The 19653-nt window shown below is 44.0% G+C and overlaps 2 long non-coding RNA genes across 5 annotated transcripts in view; one reads left to right on the top strand and one right to left on the bottom strand.

Annotated features, from left to right (window-relative positions):
• The window catches only part of LOC147573091 (uncharacterized), a 233878-nt gene extending 223700 nt beyond the window's left edge, over positions 1–10178 (bottom strand). For 3 of the 4 annotated variants that reach the window (XR_015245708.1, XR_015245711.1, XR_015245709.1), the window contains exon 1: positions 10089–10178. This is a non-coding gene — a long non-coding RNA (uncharacterized LOC147573091). The remainder of the gene's footprint in view (positions 1–10088) is intronic. The other variant, XR_015245710.1, reaches the window with a different exon arrangement.
• The window catches only part of LOC147573087 (uncharacterized), a 476171-nt gene that overhangs the window by 167328 nt on the left and 289190 nt on the right, over positions 1–19653 (top strand). The window lies entirely within an intron of this gene.

Here is a 19653-nt window from a genome sequence, read left to right as displayed (position 1 = left end):
AGATATAGGTGAAAAGAAGGAAGGGAGGGAGGGAGAAAAGAGGAGAGGAAAGCGAAAAAAAGATCAAAGGAAGAAAGATTCTTACACCCCCCAGTGCTTCATAATGTAAAAACACAATAAAATATTTTATATCTTTTGGTGCATGGGTTTTTTGAGCCACACCATGCTTTGACACTAGACTTATTCATGTCAAAAGGACTCGGTCACTGTGGAAGACCATTGCTCTGGGGGATGGGGGAAGCACAGGTGCAAGTGTGCAAAATTGATGGGTGCCACTTGTGTCCTCTAAATGAATAGTGGGAGATTTGTATTTCAATATGGGCCATGAGCATAAAAGTGGTTATTTCAGGGCTACCGGAAATACCAACTGCCAGAGCCTGAGGCATCTCTCTGCCCTGCCCTTATAAATCTGAACTTACAGGACAAGAGGGGTGGATGTTCACTGTTGGGTGGCCAGTTTGGCTATATGTGGAAAGAAATGAAACAGTGTGGGGGAGAAGAGGTTCTGATGAAGGTATCATTGATTTTTCTGAGGTTTGGAGCAATAGACAGACCTCCAACTGGCGGAGGGGGAAGACTGCTTAATTTCCTACTCACTCAAAACCCTTTTAGCTCATCGGACATGTATTGGGGGTCGGCAACATCCAGGAAGGCAAAAATGTGCAGGCACTCAAGCTTTTGCTCATAAAGGGACAAGGGCCAACTCTGCTCTGACCAACACAAGAGCTTCCCTTAGTGCCGGGCAGCTTACAGCCAATGGTGCACCACAAACCCTTCACTACCAAGTTTCAGTCCTTAAGCAGACATTATTGTTTCTTCCCTACAGCTGGGGTACTTGTGGTTACCGTAATTTCTGTATGATTTCTGTTGAGGTGTTAGCTTATTCAAGACTGTAGAAGGTGGATTTGAACTTGAAACAGGTAAATACAGGTGTGGCATCACATCAAGCGAGTGCAAAGGAGAGACATTTCTCAGACTCTTGCTACTCCAAATGTGATCTTTACACCAGCAGTGTGGGTATCACCCAGCAGTCTGTGGGAAATGCAATATCTCTGCCCCTCCCCCTCAGACCCACTGAATCAGAATCTGCATTTTAACAATATCTCTGGTGACCCATGTACATGAAAAGTTTGAGAAGCAGTAGCTTAGAACATGGAAGATCTTTGTCATACGAACGGATGAGACTTCGGTCAGGATATTAACAAGCCAGCTGATATCCAAGCATCAACCATATGGTCAGGAGCTACAAATGAATAGTGGTACATAAAATGTCACCTGTATCTTGAGTGCTGAAGCAATTTCTGATGTGTGAGAGAACAGGCACAAACCCAGATAGCTGAGGACTACATTTTTCCCTACACTGACATTACATCATCCACTCTGACAGTCACCACAACTCTGCGAGGTAAGTAGTACAGACTTTCGCACCACCCCCATCTTGCAGGTGGAGTAACTGAGGTTCTCAGAGGTAGGACAACTTTCCCAAAGGCACATGACTCTGGTGAGGTCCAGCTGGCACTTGAACGCTGATTGCCTGGTTCCAGGAAGGAGTCCTTCTACAGTTGCTTCTGAACCAGTGTGATAAGGACCAGGCTGGTTGTGTGACTGAAATGAAATCAGCATGACGTACGCTTGAAAGGAAACAGGATTTCTCTAGTGGGGAGTTGGGAAAAGTAGATAAGCTGACATGATGCCGACAGCTTCAGATATCAGATCCCGGGTGTCTGGCTCCACAAAGAATTCACCTTCACGTTCATATTCTTCTTAGGTACAGGGGGGAGCTGATATCAACAGGCCATCCCACTGAGACCTAGAAACCATCCAGGACAACATGCATCTCTCAAATCTAGGACAGGTCCCTTCTTTTGACAATAGTGGCCTATTTTTTCCACAGCAGGGTGACTAAACTCTTTCCTTCATCTCCAAGTGAGGCTGAAAAAAACCCAGATTTAGGGCTTCTTGCTGATATGAATTAACTTGAACGGAAAACCCATTGTTCAGCCTTGTTTCCTCAGTCACCTGCCTAACCTGATTGTAGTCACTTAGAGAGAAGTTCCCCATAGAGAAACTGAAGAGCCTTGCTTAAAGTAATCAACAGAGACCTTGGGGGCTGTTGCAGACCTCAGGAGACGTTTTCGCAACTGTGCCTGGGTACCTTTTCCTCCAGTCCCAATCGCTCCTCCTGACATCGTCTGTAAAACTGGACCCTGATGGGCTTCAATAAAAGGGACCACATGGATTCTGAGAAAGAGGTAAGCTGGGGCAGGCTGGAGAACTAAAGGTAGGAAGATCACCATTTTGTGAGCAGAGTAGCTTCGCACTTAGCTGGCCTGCCTCTTGGAGTCACTCAATTCCTGTGGGAGGTCAAGGCAGAAGAGAAAGAAGCAAAGTTCGAGGAATGATGTTCAATTAAACTAACTCAGTGTATCACTGGCTCATTTCAGCCTATCTTCAGGACAAACGAGAAAGAAAAGTCACAAGAGAGGGCATAGTATCGATTAGCGGCATTCAATCATGGACTATCTTTGTTCAATGCATCATGATATAAAACAGTAAGAAGAAAAAGGATTCACGAATATAATTTGGAAGCCCTCCTTGGCCTGTAGAATTAAGGTTGGCCAATGTTTTTCTCATACACAGAAGTGGACAGTTTCTCATCATTCCCCTCCTTCCACCCAACTCAAGATCAATGGTTTCCTATGCTTGTGCTTCAGAAAGCAATATCAGCAAAGCAGAAACCACTCTAGGTGTTCCAAACAAAAGAATTGATTACAAAGGTTTGGGGGTGGATGGGAAAACAATTAGAAAGGGAGGGTTTGATAAGCAGAAAGAAGAAGGATGATAATCAGACATCAGAAGCTGTTAATGCTGGGTGCCTGGGTGGCTCAGTTGGTTAAGTGTCTGACCCTTGATCTCAGCTCAGGTCTTGATCTCAGGTTCATGCATTCAAGCCCCACATTGGTCTCCATGCTGAGTGTGGAGCCTACTGTAAAAGAAAAAAAAATTTTTTTGGAAGAAAAAATAAAAACAGGTTGGATCTGTGAGCCTGCACCCAGTGTAGTGTTGGAGATACTGAGGAATCTCTTCTGGAGTTTTCAAAGGGGGGCCACCTTCTCCAGGGCTAGCACTGCACAAAAAGTGCTGTCTCTGCCTTGGATGTTGGAGTCTGGAACTAATCCACCTCTCCTGTGGCTACAACTACAGAAATTTCCCTCCTTTTCCACCCTCTGATTTCCAGCCAGTGCACCCCAAAAGGAAGCCAGCTGTCAGAGAAGCATAGGACACATAGCGTGCAAATTTCCAGCCCCAGAAGTACAGATTATGTGTAGATTATGGAAGGGCTGGTATTTATAACCAGCACAGCAACCAAGCTGTCCTAGGTTGACAGCGCCACCCAATGGCCAGCCCTGGAATCGACATGACCCAATACCTTTTTCCTTCTCAAGGAAAAGGAGAGACAGGTGACCTGCACGTAACTTTAAACTGTGAGCTGAATCAGGTCAGCTCCACATATGTTTGTTCAGAGCCTCAGGCCGAAGGAACAGCAGCTACCCAGGGTATGCTTTTCTATGGTGGGTCATAAGAGTGCAAGAAGGTGAGCAAAACACACAGGCACATTTGAGGTGTCTGTTTGCATCTTATCTGCTAAAGTGCCATTGGCCACAGCAGGTCACATAGCCAAAACCAGTATTTCACCATTTCACTGGGTAGTCAGACTGTGCTGCAGGATAGAATATAAACATGAGTGCAACTAAAGTTCAAAGGCTGAGAAGTGCACCCAAGGGAGAGGCCGGTGCATGGTTTGCTGAAAACAGACTGCATGCATACAAGGCTCAGCATGGTCCAGCATTTACTTGCAGCAAGAAAGGAGAGCTAGTGCACAAGCGCCAGGCCTGTGCAATGTGTCAGTCCGCCATGGCCAGTGGATCCATTCCACACCAACACAGCACTTACCTCCATTTCATGCTGCAGCAGAAGGAACCCAAACCTTCCCACTGGGGTCTGAAATACAGAAAGCCGTGGGCGTGCATGAGAGCCACTGGCTCACGTGCTTAAGGAGAACAAGACTACATATCAATCTGGGAACAGAGAAAGATCTTTCTTCACAAGGCCCTAAGCCCAGCATAGACTGTGAGAACCCTGACTCTCGCAGTAAGGAAACGTTCCAGCCTCAAACCCACTCATAAGGCCAAGCTGGGGCCAAATGACCACACACAGGAGACTGCCTTTCCCAACAGCTCAAGTCCTTGAGTAGGGAAATCCACTCCACTCACCTAGTGTACTGCAAGGTCATATGATAAAAGAATTGTGATTAATAATCCAATATACCACAGAAGGCAGGAAAAAGTCCTGTCTTTGACCCCTCTATTCCTACCTTCTAGTACAAGGTCCAGCATAGAACAGACATCAAGCAGTGGTTGTTGAAATTAATAGATTATAAATGGCATGGAGTAATGTGAGGCGTGTATTAACACCGTGATTAGGAACATGAACTTCAACATCACAGGACCTGATTTCAGTGTAAAATGACACAGTGATTTCAAAAACAGTTTGGGGGTACCTGGCTGGCTGTCTGTGGAACATGTGATTCTTTTCTCCTTTTTTTAAATATTTTTATTTATTTTTGAGAGGGAGGGAGGGGCTGAGGGGTGGGTGGACAGAGGATCTGAAGCGACAGCTGCAAACCCCCTGCTGGGCTTGAACTCACCAACCCGTGAAACCATGACCTGAGCTGAAGTCAGACCCTTAAATGACTGAGCCACCCAGGCACAAGGGTGTGACTCTTGACCCAGTGTGTGTTCAAGTCCCACATTGGGCATGGAGCCTATGTTTAAAAAAAAAAAAATTATTGGACCTTTTTTTTAATGCTTATTTATTTAAGAGAGAGAGAGAGAGAGCATGAATGGGGAGAGGGAAGAGAGAGGAGAGAATCCAAAGCAGGCTCCACGCTGTCAGCACAGAGCCCAATGTGGGGCTTAATCCCACAAACCATAAGATCATAACCGAAACCAAAACCAAGAGTCACCTAGGCACACCAAACTTTAAAAAAAAAAACAACTTTAAATAAAAATAGCTTGGGGGTGCCTGGGTGGCTCAGTCAGTTGGGCGTTTGAGTTCAGCTGTCACGGTTTGTCATGATGTCACGGTTTGTGGGTTTGAGTCTCACATTGGACTCTGTGCTGACAGCTCAGAGCCTGGAGCTCGCTTCGGATTCTGTGTCTCCCTCTCTCTGCCCCTCCCCTGCTTGTGTGTGAGTTCTCTCTCTCTCTCTCTGTCTCAAAAATAAATAAATAAACATTAAAAAACAACCAACTTGGTAGTTTTTCTGTAAAGTCAAACATAAACCATTAAACCCAGCAACGCTACTCTTAGGAATCTACTTTTAAAAAAATGAAGGCAGGGACACCTGGGTGGCACCGCCGGTTAAGCATCTGATTTCAGCTCAGGTCACCATCTGGCAGTTCATGGGTTCCAGCCCCGTATTGGGCTTTGTGCTGACAGCTCAGAGCCTGGAGCCTGCTTCAGATCTGTGTCTCCCTCTCTCTCTGTCCCTCCCCCTCTTGTGCTCTGTCTCTCTTTCTCACAAATAACCATCAAAAAAAATGTTTTTTTTTTAATGAAGGCATACAGCCACACAAAAACATGCATGTGAATGGTCATAGCAGAATCATTCATAACAGCCAGGAAATGGGAATAATCCAAATGTCTATCAGTTGGTAAGTAGATAAACAAATGCAGTATACCCATCCAGTAGAATACTATTCGGTGTTAAAAATGAATGAGCTACTAATACTTGGAACCACATGGACGTACCGCTGGATAAATAAAAGAAGCCAGATGAAAAGACCACATATTATATGATTCCATTTGTATAAAATGTCCAGAAAAAAGTCAATTCACAGAGACATACTGAAGATTAGTGGGTTGCCTGGAGCTACAGATGAAAATGCAGATTGCATTCAAATGAGCACAAAGGGATCTTGTGGAGGGCAAATGGAAATTTCTAAAACTGGATTGTAGTGATGGTTGCACACATTGTAAAATTTACTAAAAATCACTGAGCTGTACATTGAAATGGATGAATTTTGATAAAGTTAAGATAAGACCTGGGTTCAAATGCTGGCCCTACCACTTACTATCCATGTGACCGAGAGTGAGTTGAATAGTCCTATAACCTCTGTGAGTCTCCATTTCTGTAAAATGGGGGCTTAACCGAGGATTGTTGAGAGATCGATGAGATAATGCATGTGGTACCCTCAACACAGGGCCTGACAGGTGTCTGAGGAGCTGTCATGGACTCTCTAGCACCTTTTGCTTTTAGGGAAATCACTTCCACTCAGATCCATCCGAAGTCCAAGGCCCAATCTCACTTTCTATTTAAGTTGCTGGTTCCCAGATCCCCCCAGGAATATGTCGATCTCTGCCTTGTCCCAAGTCCCTGGTACAAGAATTATTCAGAATATTTCTGGGCCAGAAATAAAAGTATGTCAACTTCACCTACTACATTGCTCCAGAAATTGAAGCTTTTCCAGAATGTTATACTGACATGAGAGAACCCCTGACCAAATACAGACACCTCTTCTTCACCTTTTATTTCACTTTTTTTTGTTTAATGGAAAAAAAAAAAGAAGAACCTTGGCTTAGCAAGTCTGGGCTGCCAGGAGCTGACAGATATTCAAGCAAGTGGCAGGAAACATCCCAGCCTTTGCAATGAACCTTTGGGGAAGGAACAGCCACTGAGAATGTGATTCACTTTGATGACAGCTTCCTGATGAGGGCTCAAACCAGCTGGAGGGTTGGTCAATTTATGACTTCACAGAAGACTCAATAAAAGTCATAAATAAAAGGGCATGTGGGTGTGAGTGCACCACATGAAGTCGGGAGGTCCCAGACGACAGAACACAAGGCCAGTAACTCTGATTTGGCTCAAGGTTTATCACCGACGCAGTGAAAGGTACAGACCCCGTATGCCAGGCATGCTTGTCGCCCGATGGAAACAGATTGTGCCTAAGGACTAAGGGAGCCATTTCTCAGATTCCTCGGGCCGTGGATCTGTGGATAGGGAGGTGAGGAAAGGCCGCCTTCCCTAATAAAATAAACCCTGGTGCCTCCAAGTTTGACCCTCTTTAAGGATTCTTCTAGGAATGAACAACTGGATGTCTCACCTCCCCAGACTGCCTGACTGTCCATTCAATCTGCTCTTGAAAACCAAATGCTTTGTGTTCACATACAACACAGAATAGCTTCAGAACAGGCCACCTGTTGTACTTCCATTCACTCATATAATAACCCTTATTACTATTATTGCTGATGTCAATAAAATTGATTCTGAGCTGACTTCCCCTCCTGAAATAATACGGACATCAAGTCATTGTTGTGATGGTGAGGGCCACATGAGATAGAATGAAAAATAAATAAAGAAATAAGCTTCTCAGCACATGCCTGGCACATAGCAATCCTCCAGAACGTGCAGCTGTGGAATTTCTCACTATCCAAACACTTTTCCATGAAAAGATTTAAAACTCACACAGGAGTGTTATGGAGCCTTTCTCTCATGTGGAGGATGTAAGATGTACTAGATACACACACACACACACACACACACACACACACACACACACACACTTTGGGATACTTTATATCCACTTTGTAGATGTGGCTGCTATATAGATGTAGATTATATAGATGTAGATTCTATATAGAGAGAGCCAGATAGTATACAGTGAGGGGACAGGCATGATATGCTAGAGGGTGGTCAGGAAATGTTAAAGTGACATTTGAGTAGAGTCCTGAGTGAAGTGATGGAGTGGGCCATGTGGATATCTGGGCAAAGGGCATTCTAGGTAATGGGAGCAGCAAGTGCAAAGGCCCTGAGGTGGAATCTATCACAATATGTTTGAGAGTTGGACAGTCATCGATGTGCAGGAGTAGAGTGAGCAAAGTAGGTCAAGGGAGTAATACCAGACAAAGCCAAATGGCAGGAGCTAGGGCCCACAGGGCAAAGAGTTTGGGTTTTATCCTAAACGTGATGGAAAAGGCAATCAAGCATTTTCAACTGAGGAGTATCATGATTGGATTTACTCCCTCGAAGGACCAGTGAGGCTACCATGTGAAGGGTAGATCATGAAGAGGCAAGGGAGGGAGCAGGAAAGAATGGCTAAGAGGCTACTGGAGTTGTCTAGGCTGGTGACAATGCGGCCCTGAACTGGGGCAGTGGTGGGTGGATCTGGGCCCCACTTTGGAGGTAGAGCAGACAGAACGAGCAGAGGCAGTCGGAGGACTGGGTGGCAGGGTGTGCAAGTGGGAGGAAGGGAAAGGGAGCAACGGTGACTCCTGGCTCTTTGGTGAGCACCCTGGGAGGAGGATAGAGCCATTCACTGAACAGTAAAGACACAAGAGAAATATTTGGGCTGGAGGGGGTGGGGGGCCAGTGGTGAAATGTGAAATGTTCTGAGTCTGGGTCACACTTTAAGCCATGTCAGTCATTAAAAAATTATAAATAGGGGCGCCTGGGTGGCGCAGTCGGTTAAGCGTCCGACTTCAGCCAGGTCACGATCTCGCGGTCCGTGAGTTCGAGCCCCGCGTCAGGCTCTGGGCTGATGGCTCAGAGCCTGGAGCCTGTTTCCGATTCTGTGTCTCCCTCTCTCTCTGCCCCTCCCCCGTTCATGCTCTGTCTCTCTCTGTCCCAAAAATAAATAAACGTTTGAAAAAAAAAATTAAAAAAAAAATTATAAATAAAAAATAAAATAAACCATATCAGTCATTTACACCTCGATGGAACTAATTAATAACATCTCCTATTAATTGGAGCTTTTCAGTTTACAAGAAACTTTCATTTTTACTATATTGTACATGACATATTACATAGTAAATAGCATATATAGTGGGTATGGTATATTATACAGATAAAAGTTGCTTAAATACAGCATACATTACATACCATACCTTATTAAATAAAGTGCATATATTACATAGTATATAATATTATAATAGTATAGTATCTATATTATACAAATCTATGTAACACATGGTGTATTATTTATTATACTAATAATATATTATGCTCAATATAGCATATAGTATCTCTATTATAGTGTGTGTTGTATGGTGTAATATATCATATATATTATATATTACATTATATACAGTATATATTATAGCATATATAGTATATATTATACCATATAAATAATATATAGCATGTATGATATATGTGCTATTCATGTTACATAGTATATATGATAAAGAGAGCACGTATCATATAAACTAGTGCTTATATGTTATAGTGTATATTATATAAACTGTAATATAGGGGCGCCTGGGTGGCGCAGTCGGTTAAGCGTCCGACTTCAGCCAGGTCACGATCTCGCAGTCCGTGAGTTCGAGCCCCGCGTCAGGCTCTGGGCTGATGGCTCAGAGCCTGGAGCCTGTTTCCGATTCTGTGTCTCCCTCTCTCTCTGCCCCTCCCCCGTTCATGCTCTGTCTCTCTCTGTCCCAAAAATATAAATAAACGTTGAAAAAAAAAATTTAAACTGTAATATATAATATGCAGTATGCTATGGTATATTTTATATATATATAATATGCTAGCTATTACAGAATTTATTATACATATAGTACATTATGTATAGGTTATTATTTATTATCTCTTTAGGCCTTTAAAGCCTCCAACCTTCCCCCTAATTTCTCTCCCCCACCAAACTGGGAGAAAACAAAGCCTCAGAGGAGGAAATGACTTTCCCAAAGTCTCAGAGGTGGCAGGACGAGAAGCTGGGGCCCATAGAATTCCACTTTGCCTACCTTGATTGCTGTATAAGCTTCAGACCTTTTCACGAGAAAAGTCTAGATGGTAAGAAATTTTTGCCCTTATTTATAGAATGTAAATATGCTCCAGATACTATGCCAAGAACTCCTAAATTGTATCTCATTTAACCCTCCCACTGAAACTACCTCCGAGGATATATTTTGTCATGGTTATCTTTCCACAGATGAGAAAACTGAGATTCTAATAGATCGGGGACCTTGCCCAAGGTCACAAGGTTGATGAGGAATAAACCCCCCCACACACACCCAAGCTCTTCACTCACCACAAGGAGGTAACTGAATAGAAAAGCCCAAATGCTGGTTACATCCGTTCAGCAGCAGGAATCCAGGTGTAGCTTCTGCTAAGCCTGTGGAAAGAAATGTACAGTTTTCATGTGACTTTTCCCTTCTGAACTATGTCATCTGTAGTGAGAGAGATCTCCAATTTGGGCTTCAGTGCATTGACTATGTTGCACAGCTAAACCCCCTTGTTGGGGGGTGGGGGGGGATGAAAATCACTAAAACTGAGCCTGACAAAGAAATGACTAGCACGCAGTCAGCGAGGATGGAGCTGAAGCCCTCAAAGGTGGAAATTACATAAACAGCAGCCTAGATTCCTAAAATGTAGATTTCTCCTATCCCAGTTCTTCAAAAGCTCCAGACGCTTGAAGGAAAATACCTCTAAGTAGACATTTGTTACTTATTTTTCTCTCGTTGCCTGTGCAAACATCCTCCTAAGCTGCACATTTCTCTTATCTTTTTCCTCTCTTCTCTATCACACCAGTTGCCTGGAGCCCTTATTTCTCCATTTTTTTCATCGCTCAAAATTGCACAAAGCTTTCCCAAAGCATTGGTTTGTCGAAACTCATGTATAGTCTGAGATCCTAGCTAGAATTGAGAGGAAGATGAGAAGGAGAGGAGGCAGCGGGGAGCAAGAGCCTGAGTCTAGCCCAGAGAGCCCAGGAAAATGGGCTTTTGCTCAGATAGGTTAATAACATGTGGGTTGCATGAATTTTAAGGACAGGGAAATGTCGCTTTCTAGAAGAACATAGTCTCAGAAATGGTTCCAACAGTTCTCCCTGACATATGTGAATAGAAAGCTACCAGCTCTGGGGGTTAAAGGAGGCCAGGAGCCAACATTTATTGAGCCCTTACTGTGTACCAGGGCACATTTCCCTAATCCCTATAGCAACCCTAAGTGAGGGATAGTATCACCCCTTTTTTAGGATTGGAAATATAAGTGTTTGTAAGCACTATAACAGCAGGGATTTTGTCTGTCTTTTGTGCCCACATCAGCAGCAGGATGCCCATTGCATGGCAGGTGCTCAGTAGATATTTGGTGAAGGAATGAATGAATGGATAAATGAATGAATGAACAGACCAACACTTACGGAAATATAGTGTATAGGAATAATAAAGAACACAACATTGGAGTCGGAGAGGCCTAAGGCAGGATTAGATGCAATAATGCTGATTAGATGAGATTATAAAGTACTTGTAATCAAGCCCTCTATAAATGGTAGCTGTCTTTATTGTGGTATCATGACAATCAAATCTACACTTGAATTAAATTAATGTTTGATGATGATGAAGAAGAAAGAGGAGGAGGAGGAGGGGAAAGAAGAGAAGATAGGGATGGTCTCAGAAGTATCAGTGGAAAAAAAGATCCTGCCTTGAAATCTTGTAGATGTGAAAACTTGCCAGCGGCCGCCCAATATATTCTTTTTGAATTAGATCAGTCTCTGTAAGGGCTGCCACCTGTCTTGAACTTTCGAGGGACCCAGAATTCAGAATTCTGGCTCCTCCTTTCCCTATTCCAGCCAAGTGGAGTTGGATGAAACATTTATTCCTTCCTCTATCCACGTTGGGAATGACTTTTGAAAGTTTGCATTTGGTCTCTCTCTCTCTTTTTTTTTTTTTTTTTTGTTGTATTTTATTTTTTAATGTAATTTATTGTCAAATGGCTTACATACAACACCCAGTGCTCATCCCACCAAGTGCCCTCCTCAATGCCCGTCACCCACTTTCCCCTCTCCCCCAGCCCCACCCATCAATCCTCAGTTTGTTCTCTGTACTTAAGAGGCTCTTATGGTTTGCCTCCTTCCCTCTCGGTTTGTAACTGTTTTTCCCTTCCCCCTTGGTCTTCTGTTAGGGTTCTCAAGATCCACATATGAGTGAAAACATGATCTCTGTCTTTCTCTGACTGACTTACTTCACTTAGCATAATACCCTTCAGTTCCATCCATGTTGCTGCAAATAGCAGGATTTCATTCTTTCTCATTCAGGTAGTATTCCATTGTATATATAAACCACATCTTCTGTATCCATTCATCAGTTGATGGACATTTAGGCTCTTTCCATAATTTGGCTATCGTTGAAAGTGCTGCTATAAACATTGGGGTACAAGTGCCCCTATGCATCAGCATTCCTGTATCCCTTGGGTAAATTCCTAGTAGTGCTATTGCTGGGTCATAGGGTAGATCTATTTTTAATTTTTTGAGGAACCTCCACACTGTTTTCCAGAGCAGCTGCATCCGTTTGTATTCCCACCAACAGTACAAGAGGGTTCCCGTTTCTCCACATCTCACCAGCATCTATAGTTTCTTGATTTGTTCATTTTAGCCACTCTGACCGGTGTGAGTCTCTTTACGGGCATGCCACACAGAACATATCCAAAATGTTTGGATTGGATGTTTCTCTGATATACTGGTTCTCAATGTATGCTTCTCAAACCAGCAGCATCAACACCAGGTAGGAACTCATCAGAAATGTGAATTCTTAGAGCACCCTGGACATCCTGAACGGGAAGCTCTGAGGGTGACGCCCAGCCATCCGTGTTTCCACAAGCCCTCCAGGTGATCCTGATGCCCGTGCATAGGTTTTCAGAACTGCTGCCCAAATGAAAGGCAATTAGGGGAGCCCCAAACTGTCCTCTCCATTTAATGTGTGGGAGGTCTCTGATCTTCAAAGGAGAGGAGTAGGCAGAAGCAGGTTTGCTGGAGAACAGGTGTCTTCTGTAGCAAAGGGGAGGAACCAGAAAACTCTTTCTCAGTCAACCCCCAATCCTGAACATCTACTATGTCCCAGGAGCTGTGCTAAGTGCCAGGAAAACCATGGTGAACAAGATGTATGATTCCAGCTATCCAGGATCAAACAACAGGTGCGAAGGACCAGAAGCTCACATGCATCACACCGGCAAAGATGGAAAATGTGACAAAACCAAATTATGGAGAAACAGGAAGCCTCGTGGGTGGCTGGTAAGAGTGTACATTGGCACATCCACTCTGCAGAGCAGTTTGGTGACACCTAGTTGAGCTGGAGACGTGCCAACTCTACAGCCTACCAGTTCCGTTCCTGAGTATATACCGTAGGACTGGAGAAGCTCCGTCACTTTTCACGAGGAGAGATGTCCAGGAGTGTGTATAGCAGCACTGTTTATGACAGAAGAAAGCTGAATGCCCACTTACAGGAGAATGGGTAAGTAAATTGTGATACGGTTGTCCAGTAGAATGCCATCGTAACCAGTAGTAGTAACAGCAGTAGTGAAATAAGTGAATAAATGGAATAAGTGAAACAATTTTGATAAATTGAAAAAATCATAATAGCGGGGGGAAAAGCTAAATCATGAAATGATATGTACAGCAGGATTCTACTCAAAGTTTTAAAACATGCAACACAATACTACATGTTGAGGGGCGCCTGGGTGGCGCAGTCGGTTAAGCGTCCGACTTCAGCCAGGTCACGATCTCGCAGTCCGTGAGTTCGAGCCCCGCGTCAGGCTCTGGGCTGATGGCTCAGAGCCTGGAGCCTGTTTCCAATTCTGTGTCTCCCTCTCTCTCTGCCCCTCCCCCGTTCATGCTCTGTCTCTCTCTGTCCCAAAAATAAATAAAAAACGTTGAAAAAAAATTTTTTTAATAAAAAAAAATACTACATGTTGATAACAGATCATTCATACATAATGAAAAGTATAAAAATATGCATGGAGGGGCACCTGGCTCGTTCAGTCAATGGAGCCTATAACTCTTGATCCTAGGGTCATGAGTTCGAGCCCTAGGTTGGGTGTGGAGATTACTAAAAATAAGAAATAAACTTAAAAAAAAATTTTAATGTACATGGAATAAAAAATGCATTCTGAGGATAAAGATCATCACTGGGAAGGAAGAGAGAGACAGAAGAAAAGGCACAGGACTGAAATGGGGTCCAGCGGGATGAGATTGTATTTGTTATGCTACATTTCTTAAGCTGAGTGAAGCATAAATGGTTGTTCACTAAATCAGCCCACAGTTTTTTTGTGTGTACCTGGAATAGCTCATAATGGAATAATTTTACATAAGCCACTGCAAGTAGTTAATAAATAATTATAAATGTGGAAAGCACCATGAAGAGAAGACAGGCTGTCATCAGAGGAGACATAACAAATCCCTTTATTTCAACCTTGCTTTTTACTTGCCTTCTTGAAAGTCTTACTGTCAGCTGCAACCAGTCATAAATTAGATTTCGTTTTTGCTTGTCTATATTCTTTGATTTTCTGACCAAGGAAATAAACCATTTGGATTTCGAGATATGTAATTGATATTTTTGATGGGGGCAGTCAAAATCATTTACAAAAGTTTCTTGGGCATTTCAATGTTCATATGTCTAACACATACTTGTAAGTATAGACACATTAGATGGTGAGTAGGGAATTCTGGGAGGATCTACATCAAGAAGTCAGCAGCCCTTATTTCTGGTGGGAGTATTAGAAATTTGTATTTGTGTCTTAAAGTGACTCCTCATGTTTTCATCAACTCATCCCTTTCTCTTCTTTCTTCTGGAACAAAAACCCTCCTTCTTATGGGAAACCTATTCCTTGTATTTCAAGGGGGACTTGTTTCCACCTTCCCAGCCACTGGCTCACTAACATGTCCAATCAGAACATTTCATTTGTAGCCACAGGGATTGGCTGATTGGCTCAAGGATGCACATGTGATACATGCCCAGCCAATCATATCCCTCCCTGAGACTCTTCTTTCCAGTAGGGTTCTTCAAATGATGGGAATTAGTCTAGAGTTAGTCGTGTTTACTTTTAGACCTCTTCTGCCTGGAATAGGCAGAAGAAATGGAGAAATGAATAGAGTGAGCAAGACAGCACCTTGCCAGGATTGTTTGAGCCCTGGATGTAGCCCTGCCTGACTCATCCCTGGAACAACATCCTTGTATTGATACATTCTCTTGAATCACATACACCAGGTTGGGATTGATTTCTGACACTTGAAGCTGAACATGTTCTGACTTTTACACTTCTATTTTGTTCCCCTCTATTTTCTACAATTTCCACAATGAGCATGCATCACATGTAGAACATGTTTCAGAATTGAAGAAGAGGAGGAGGAGGAGGAGGGAGGAGGAGGAGGAGGAGGAAGAGGAGGAAGGAGGAGGAGGAGGAGGAGGAGGAGGAGGAGGAGGAAAGGAAGGAAGGAAGGAAAGAAACAGCACATCAGTGTTTATCTGCAGAGGGTTCGCTCACAGACTCTTTTCCTCTAAGGTATAGGCCAAGCCCACCTAATTTGGAGGAGGCCATGGCTTGCTTCTGGCCCATGACCCCCACTGGCTCTTCTGAGGTCTCCAGGCGTGATTCACTGCTTCTAAACACTTTCCCCCTAACCAACAAATTACTGAAAAATCCACCTTTTCCAGCATCCCCTGTTGGTCCCTGCTTTACAGTGATAATTAGTATAAAGTTGGGTGTCTCTTTCCCTGTGGGAGAAAAATTCTGTCACGGCATGAAGTGGAGCAGAGTGTGGGTGGCTTTAACAGGGAGGTAGGAAAGCTTATGTAAGTGACATTATTATATGTGATTATATCACCAGGGTAGGAGAAACTCATTCATATTTGGGTGTTATACCCACCATTAAGTTTTAGGCTTATGTGAAATAAAATGATGAAGAAAAGCCATGTTCTCTCTCCTTTGTCCAACCCCAGAATAACATCAACACTTATTCAGCCTTACTTGGTCTGGGCAGTGTTCTCAGCACCTTCCGTATACTAAATCCTCATAGCAACCCCATGAGGGGAACTGTCCCCATTTTACAGACAGGCAGACTGAGCTACAGAGATGTCCCAACTTTCCCAAGATCCCGTAGCTGGAAAATGGGGGAGCCAAGACTCCAACCCATGCCATTCATACCCCACATCCACCTTCTAAATCTCTCAGATAAGTCAACACTGAAGCTCTGTACAAAACCAAAATCAACCAGTCAGATCTCTCAGTTTGGTCAAACACACCATAAATTTGTCAGCAAGAAGGGGGAAAAAACCCACCCAAACTATTTTTGTTTTCTTTTAATTAAATTGACTCCCTGGCTGTTGCAAACCCAGAATATCAGGAACTGTTATAGACAACCTTGCGCGTATAAGGCAGAGATTTCAAACTGGAGGGCAGTAGACCAAATTCAGCCCACAGATGTGTTTGCTTTTGCTGGATCCAGCCATTTTTCAAAATGTTTTAAATAAAGCACACACTCTTGAGTTTATCACAGTCCCCACCACTGCCTAAGGTATTAGACTTGGTCCACTCGCTTACAGGGAGGGAATCTGAATTAGCAGCGTCTGGTCTAGGGAATGCTTGGTAACAAAAAGAAAACTCTTTTGTTGACTTCAAAAGAGTATTTGGGTAATAATAATAATAGCTAAAATGTGTGGAGTCCTTACTCTATGCCGGATCTCATATGAAGTGCCTTGCTTCATTTGATCATAACCAGTCTTGTGAGAGGTTATGGGTATGGTAACCACGAGAGTGCACCCGCTGGACCTGAAATCTACCCACCTCATCAGTGATAGAGCATAGCAGGGAAACTAAGGCAGGCCCAGTCCTAGAAAACACAGGACTCCTCTGACAGCCAACTTGGGACACCTCGACCTTTTTCATACTATGCCATTCAGACGTTTCCACACAACCCTCTCTCCTTCCCTCAGGGTCAGACTTTCATCGCAGTCTGACTTCTGTCACATAAATGTTCCACCTAATGAAGTCCTTGCACGTTGCTTCCCAGAGCCTCTTAGAGGACCCAGAGTGACACCGGGGCTCTCCCAAGATCACACAACTAGCAAGTGACAGAGCCGGGATTTCAACCAGGTCTACCCAACGCCATGAGCCAGAGTTCTGAACCATCATCTCAGACCCAACTTGGCCATGGCTCTTATTTTCTCAAACTTCTTGGTTCAAAGTAGCCAGAAATCACAGTCCGGACCCCAAAGTGGCCAGGGGCAAGAGGGAGAGTTTCAGACCCCAGGGCTGCCGTCGAGTACTAGGAAAGAGCGTCGGCTACTCAGAGCTCAAGGAAGGAGGCACAGGCGACTGGAAAAGGGACATAGGTCTACGCTGCTCTTTTCCCACGGCCCTGTGGGAAACATGGCCCCGCAATACAAGAGCAAGCGCTGGACTGAGACTCTGGGAGTGCACCCAGCCTACCCTACAGAGATGCATCAGCAGCAGGCGGGAGTTGTGACGCAGGGCTCTGGAGCCCACGGAGTATGTTCGCGTCTACCATTATCACATTTGATCCTTAGGTGTAATCATTATATGTGTAAAATCTTTTAACTTTGTTAAATCATTTGCATGTTTAATTGCACCCTTGCGAACCGAGGCGAAATTCACTTTATTAATCATCACTAAATAAACCCCTGCAGCTACTCCACCCCACACGGCTTGGTGTTACACCCGCCTGGTGGGAGTGTCCTTACAGCTTTACTTGTGCGGTCCTCTTCAACACCATCCTTGGACTGCTCTGCCCAGAGTAAATCTTCCCCGGCAATCACACATCCTCTCCTTGCTCCTCCAGACCAGCAGCTTGGGAGAGCGACTGCCTCCAGCCTTGAGTGTCCCTCACAGTCCTCCACACCTGCCTCAGGGTCTGGGTCCTAGCTCAGACTGTTCTCAGACACACGCTTCCCATTTGGTGAGAATCCATCCTTCAACGTTCCCATGATTTGGTGTCACTTTATTTTGTGAACTCTTGCATATTACAAGAGAAAACATGATCTACCTTCTTGAACCTACAGATATTTAGGCCCAGAAAGTTGATATAACTTGCCCAAAGAGATCTCTTAATGTGCCATCCAGAGTCTTCCCTCCATTCTCTCAACTGCCAAGACAAACATTCTAACGCCCAAATCTGAGCTTACAATCTTCTGTTTAAAATCTGACAATGATGTCCCGTAACCTATGCCTGTTCCAGTCCTTTGTTTTCCCCAGTAGGACACACATGACAGGTGACATTCATGTGAGCATTACACTCTTTGGGTGTACAATGGAGGAGGCGGGATTGTAATTCCCAGCATACCTACCAACCCCATCTCTTTCTTTCTCTCTCTTCACAGAAGGACAGGAGAGAAACATTATCAGGGACACATGTCCACATTCATTTTATGTTTCCACTTAGTAAATTGTTGAGAAGGTTCTTTCCAAGAACCATTATCACCCATAAAATGCTTCCCAAGGGGATGCTGCAAAAGGACTTTAAGACTTGGACCCAGAAGCTAGTAAGTGCTCAGTAAATGTGGGTTGAATAAATAAAGGCATGAACAGCAGAAAATGGGAGATAGTGGGGTACAGTGGGCTACCAGACTGTGGCCTAGAGACGGTGAGGAATTGCTGCGTTTATGAAGTACCCAATGACATCAAGTGTTGGGTTTCCAGGACCCAAGCAAACTAAGGCTCAGGGTCCCATTTCCCCAACTGCAGTCACTCAAGAACCGCCATCTATAGATGTGTCATATCTGAGTTTTACCCACACCATTATTTACTTCACAGATTTATAAAAAAGCAACTCTCACTTCTAAAAAAACTAAATACGTTTATTGAAAAATGGAAGCTTTGTAACACTCTTGTAAAAGGAAAACCAATATTGTTTGTCATAAGTTGTAAGCAACCATAAAAAATAAATACAGTGAAGACCTCCCCAAAAACTCAAATTTTAAGCAGAGTTCTCTGCTGAGAGCTCTGAGAGGCCTGCTGTCTCTTTACTAAAATAAAAGGGAGAAGGGTAGAACAGTGTTACAGCCACACTGCTATCAAATTGAGATATTCTCCTTGGTGCAACCAAGTTACAAGAGAACCAAAACGGGGCTGATGCGTCCCAGACGAGACTTGACTTGAGCACTGGTACGGCCTTAGTGCAAGCCACCATTGTCCCCTAACTCAAAGTGATCCAGGACCAGCAGCCTCAGCACCACCTGGGAGTTTGTTAGAATCCACTTTACGGCCATACCACCTTGAACGCACTCCGTCTCTTCTGATCTTGGAAGCTGAGTAGGGTCAGGCCTGGTTAGTACTTGGATGGAAGAAATGCAGGCTCCAGGGTCAAGGCCCAGAGGCCATGTTTAACAAGCCCTGCAGGTAGGTGCTTCCGATGCAGGCTTGAGTTCGAGACCACTGCCCTAGATTACAAACACCTCCCATTGGGTCTACCTGAGTCCACTCTGTCCCCCACCCCACACCCACCAACATTCCCTTCTCCGCACAACCACCAAAGTGATCTTTCTAAAATCCTAAATTATACCATCTCATTTCCCTGCTTAAACTCTCCAAAGATTTCCACTGGGCTTAAAATAAAACCCAAAGTTCTTCCTTTTCCTGCAAGGGTCAGAGGCTAACCCCCACTTCCCTCTCTAAAACCTATCTCTTACTAGTCTCTTTCCTGGTGCTATGCTTCAGACACCCTGACCTTCTTTAAGTCCTTCAAATGTCCCCAAGAACACTCCTGGCTCAGGACCTTTGCACATACTATTCTCTCTGCCTAGAAAGCCACTTTGCTAGCATTCCCATGGTTCACTCCCTTGCTTCATTCAGTCCTTAATCAAATGCTACCT

The sequence above is a fragment of the Puma concolor genome, chromosome E3 (genome assembly GCF_028749965.1).
Source record: "Puma concolor isolate L17-30 chromosome E3, mPumCon1.1.hap2, whole genome shotgun sequence".
Taxonomy (NCBI): domain Eukaryota; kingdom Metazoa; phylum Chordata; class Mammalia; order Carnivora; family Felidae; genus Puma; species Puma concolor.
This window is presented reverse-complemented; position numbering and strand designations above follow the sequence as displayed.